A 6,000-nucleotide genomic window follows, 5' to 3' on the forward strand; every position below is an offset into this window, starting at 1 on the left:
GCAAAAGTTGAAATTATTTCCATCCACTCTCAAGGATGCAGCTTTGCACTGGTTCATGGGTTTACCTAGAGATAACATCACAACTTTGGCTCAGATGCAGCAAGCCTTCAACAAAAAGTATTGAGACTACTGTAGGTCTAAAGACACTAAAGAGCAATTTTTCAGGATGATCTTAGGGCATGATGAATCCCTAGAGGATTTTGAAGAAAGATTCTAGGTTAGCTACAAAAGGTCCAGGTGAACACTTGACCCTGAGTCACTAAAGCTAGTCCTGCTTAGAGGAGTAAGGGAAGATATTCTGGATACCCTAAAATTGTTAGCAGGAGGGGATATCTACCAATTACCCTATGAAGATTTCAAGACTGTCTTTAGAAACCATTCTAGGGAAGCTAGGAAAAAGGGTAGGGGTATTCAACCTATGGTCAGTCCATCCTCTTCCAATTCATCCATCAAGGGTGAAATTGGAAACATGCTAGAGGATTTCAAGAGTGAGATGCTGCAAACACTTTCCCTACAGATGGACAATATGCACATTAAGAGAAAATATGAGGAGGCATAGAGAGCCTTAGCCATTTTCTTCCCTAGATGCACCAGGAGGCACCCTAGGAATGAAAGTCCATTGAATTCTATTCAAATTTGCTCAGTCTATGAAGAAAACCACTCTACAGACAACTGCCCTTCTTTACTTGGACTAAAATTTGCATATCAAGGAGCTTAAGGGGTAACTGAACAACTCTACTACATAAAGCAAAGGAGACCTCATGGGCCTAGGCCATACCAACAGGGCATGCAAGGGTCATCCCATGCATATTACAACCCCAACCAGACCACATCCATACCTTCTTTGGGCCCCCTTGCTCATCCTTCCTGCTCTACACCTCCTCCTTGGTCCTTTGCACCTTAGTATCATTCCCAGCTAGCCAACCAATCATTTCAACCATATGTTCTACCACAACCTCAGTGGAATGCACCACCCCAGGGGTGGAGGCCCCCATACAACAATGCCCCAACTTTATTGCCTTCACCAACTACTCAACCACAGATTTTACACTCTGCTCCACCTAAACAACTCCAAATGCCTGCCCAACCAAATCTGAACCCGAACAACATACAAGCATAGAAAGCATATAGTGGAGATACATCATATCCAACTTATGCTGTGGAAATTCAGGAAATCAATCCGAGATCTGGGAGAGTACTCCTGGACAACCAACCTCTACCTCCACCTAGGGAGGTTGAGGACAAAAGAGAGGAAATCATGCCTAAAGTAAATCCACCACCCTTTCCTGAGAGATTAACCCAACCACTCTAGCCTACCCCAGAAGATACTAAACTTCTGGGAGAATTGAAAAACCTATGTGTCAAAATTCCACTTCTGCAAGCTCTTAAATATGTACCTATTTACAACAAGTTGATTAAGGAGAAGTGCTTCAAGCATCCATGGAGGCAAATAAGAGATGCCCCTACCATTAATGTCATTGGACAATTGTCCGACTTAATGTTGGGTCAGGTAATCTGTCCAAAGTATTTGGACCCTAGAAGCCCTGTAGTAGATGGGCGCATCAATGGCACCATTGTCCCACACACTTTGATCAATATTGGGGTTGCCAATAATGTGAAGACCAAGGACACCATCCTCATGATCAACCTCCAAGGTTCATTGAGAAAGACCACAACAGTTCTGCAACTTGTAGACCACTCCATAGTGACCCCTGAGGGGATTGTGGAGGATGTGATGGTCTCCATTAACTCTTGGGAATACCCTCCAGATTTCCTAGTTATCCAGCCTATTGCTAAGCTTACTTGTTAGGTCCCTATAATACTAGTGATTCCCCCATTACTATTGTCATTGTATCCCTTATTTTTATTATTGTGCCCCTATTGTCCCCATATTGTTATTAGTGTGCCCCATAGAAACACACTATTGTTATTGTTGTGCCCTTATGTTATTACTGTTAGGTCGGCTTGATTATATTATGACCCCTTAGACTCCTATATATAGAAGGGAGGTTTAGTCATTTGTATCATCTAAGAATTGTTCATTTGTGTAATGTAAAGGAGGTTGCCTCGTCGAAGGGGCTGAATTCTAAGGTGTTGATTTATCTTTTCTATCTTTTTGTGAGGTGGTTTCCTAACATTTGGTATCAGAGCTTTGGATTCTAGGGTTTTGCTACTCCAAACAGGTCATCGTATAATTTTCACTATAAATTTCTTTCTGTGATGTTTTAGAAGCTAAAAAAAACCCATTTGAGCTAAAATCATTCTGAACTTCAGGTATGAATTTCAGAGCTTGTTACGCTATATTTCCGGAGATATGATCTAAGGAAGTTAGGGTTTTGCAGACTCCTGAATTACATTCCAAACAAGTGACCTAGGGACAATTGTCATAACTTTTGTTGTAAGCATCAGATTGAAATTTCGTAAGAAGTTTCAAAAAGAGGATGGCTTGCAGTTTTCGGTATATCAGTTTCAGGTGCTAAGGTTGAAACAGTGACACGTGGAACTTCATACAAGTTAGTTCTACTGAACTAGTCTATAATCAGGTCACCGTGGGAGATTTCACATAACGCTTCCTTGGAGAATCCAATCTTGAACAGACTTGTGGGGTTAGAAAGAGGATTCAAAGTGCTACTTTAAGACGTGATTTCAGATACTCAAGATCCATTGCTACAGAGATACAATAGATTCAATATCAAGCTCTTACAAAGTGAAAAAAAGGTGTGTAGTTTTTTTAAAATTTTTCATAAGATTGGTTTGAAAAATTAGTTTGAAGGAATTCAAAGGGACTAGTGAAGAATTATTAGCATTAATTGATGCCCCGAAGAAAGATAATTGAAACACCTAGTAAGAAACTTGAAAGCTCTAGCATGACTTGTGAAGAAGAGGAATAAATGCAACATGATATATCAAAATTACAAGACCAAGTACAACAAATTTCACTCTCACAATAGGCAACTGAAGCCAAGATGAATGGTGTGGAAGCTATTATGAATGGCATGCAAGTTAAGATGGAAGGCATGGATGCTAAGATGAATGGCATGGATGCTAGATGGAAGAATTAAATATATATTTTAATAAGTTGCTACAAGAAATGTTTACTAATGGTGAAAGGGTAGTAAAGGAAACTCATGATGAGAACAAAAGAAATGTTAATCATGATTTCATAAACTCTAATGTTGGATTGAAGACCCACCATGTTCCAAAAATCTATATGAGTAAGTTTGATGGGAAGGATCCTGGAACATGGAAACTATAGATGGAGCAATTTTTCGATCTCCATAATGTGAAAAACACACAAAAGGTACGTATTGCAACTTTATATTTGGAACCAAACCAGTTTGTATGGTATCGATGGCTTTGCTCTCATAAACAAATTGTCACTCGAGCAATTTTTACGGAAGAAATGATAGCACATTATGAGGATACAAAAAGAAACACCTTTTTTAGCCAATTGATAAATCTCAAACAAAAGGGTTCAATGATGGAGCACATTGAGGACTTCTAAAAATTGAACATAAGGGTAAAATATATTCCAGAGGAGCATAGGATTGATGTGTTCATAGGGACATTAAAGGATAATATCCAACATGAGATTTTCCTTTGGGAACTTGATTCATTGGAGAACGCATTCAAGTTAGCAAGAAAAATGGAAAGCAAAATTATGGCAACCAGGAAGCCTACCACTGACAACTATAAAGATGGAAGTGTTGTTGCCCCTAGCCTTCCACAACCTACAAGGTTGACACCACAACAATTGGAAGAAAAAAGAGCAAAAGGGCTTTGTTATAGTTGTGATAGCAAATACACTAAAGGTCATAAGTGTGCTGAGAAGAAATTATTCTTCATAGATTGTGAAGAGGAGGAAGAAAAGGAAAAAGAAATGTCAAAAGAAGAGGATATACTCCAGGAACAAACCCTAGACAAAGAAGAAATGAATAAAACCATATCTTATAATGCATTGGCTGGAATTACCACTCGTCAAACTATCAAGATAGAAGGACATATCAAGAAGAAAAAGGTAATAGTGTAGATTGATTTGGGAAGTACCCATAATTTTATTCATTATAAGATAGCCAAGGAATTGAATTGCTTCCTATATCCAGCACCAGAGTGTCAAGTGATGGTTACAAGTGGAGAAACCATAAATTGGTCTGGAAAGTGCCATAATATCAAGCTATCCATGGGAGAATACGTATTGAATAGCCCAATGCTTTCCATTCCAATGGGTGGTGCTGATGTTGTACTAGGATTCCAATGGCTACAATCCTTGGGTACAATAGCTTTTAATTTTCAAGAAATTTTCATGAAATTTTGTGTAGAAGGAAAGGAAGTTGAATTAAGGGGTATTTCAGGGAAATCAAGAAATATAATCATCTCTAACGGTATGACAAAGCTTCTAAAGAAGGAACAATGAGATGTAATTGCACAATTATGTTCACTAGAGTTTCCCACATCAAAATCATTTATTTCCCCAGATATCCAAAAAGTCTTGGACAATCATTCCAAGGTATTTGAGACTCCCAAAGGCCTCCCACCTATTCGTGATCATGATCATGCTATTCATTTGATTCTAGGAAGTGTTCCTCCATACATCAGGCTATACAGATATCCCTATGCCCAAAAGAGTGAAATTGAACATATGGTTGTAGAAATGCTAGAGGCTAGTATAATTCAACCTAGTCAAAGTTCTTTCTCTACTGCAGTAGTATTGGTGCATAAGAAGGATGGATTATGGCACATGCGTCAGGAATATAGGGAGCTCAACAAGATCACTATTAAAGATAAATTTCCCATTCCTGTCATTGATGAATTATTGGATGAATTGCATGGATCAATTTACTTCACCAAATTGGATCTTCATTCAGGATATCATGAAATTAGAATGAAGATTGAAGATATTCCGAAAAAAACATTTAGAACTCATGAGGGTCATTATGAATTTTTGGTCATGCCTTTTGGCCTTACCAATGCACCTTCTACATTTCAAGGTTTGATGAATTCAATTTTCAAACCCTTCCTTAGAAAATTTGTGTTACTATTTTTTGATGATATACTAATCTACAGTAAGCCTTGGAAGGATCATGTTGAACATGTTGACAAGGTGCTCAAACTATTGAAGGAGAAACAATTATATGAAAAAAGCTCCAAATGTTTCTTTGGAGTACAAGAGGTGGAATATCTAGGTCATATTGTGTCTCATGAAGGTGTTAAGGTAGACCCTAGAAAAATTAAATCCATTAAGGAATGGAAAATCCCCACATCCATAAACCATCTGCACGGATTTCTCGGGTTAATAGGCTATTATCGCAAGTTTGTTAAGAATTATGGGAGAATAACAACACCTCTAACAACATTATTGAAGAAAGATGCATTTTCATGGACTCCAAAAGAAACAAATGCCTTCGAACATCTTAAATATTCAATGTGCCAAGCACCGGTCTTAGCTACATTGGACTTCACAAGAACATTTATTGTGGAATGTGATGCTTCAGGAATGGAATTGGTGCTATTTTAATGCAAGATGAAAGACCCATTTCTTTCGAAAGTTGTCCAATCAAAGGAAAGTATTTACACAAAGCTATTTATGAGAAGGAAATGTTGGCAATACTACATGCACTTAAGAAATGGCAACCCTCCCTAATGGGAAGACACTTTAAGGCAAAAACTTATCATGATATTCTTAAATACTTTTTAGAACAAAGACAATTCTCTGAAAAGAAACAAAAATGGGTCACAAAGATGTTGGGTTATGACTTTGAAATCATCTACAAAAAATGGAAGCAAAATGTTGTGGCAGATGCACTCTCAAGAAAGGATGAGGATGTGGAAGCATTGTTGTGCGCCATTTCTATTATCCAACCAGATTGGATAAATGAAGCAAGGGATGAATGGAAGAATGACGAAGAAGTGTGGCCACTCATTCAAAAGTTACAACAAGATACCAATACGTCTGATACATTTAGCTGGAAATATTAATCGTTATGGTACAAAGATCGCTTA

The sequence above is a fragment of the Pinus tabuliformis genome, chromosome 2_2 (genome assembly GCF_031772625.1).
Source record: "Pinus tabuliformis cultivar Carrire ecotype Pingquan chromosome 2_2, CPIR1, whole genome shotgun sequence".
Taxonomy (NCBI): Eukaryota; Viridiplantae; Streptophyta; class Pinopsida; order Pinales; family Pinaceae; genus Pinus; species Pinus tabuliformis.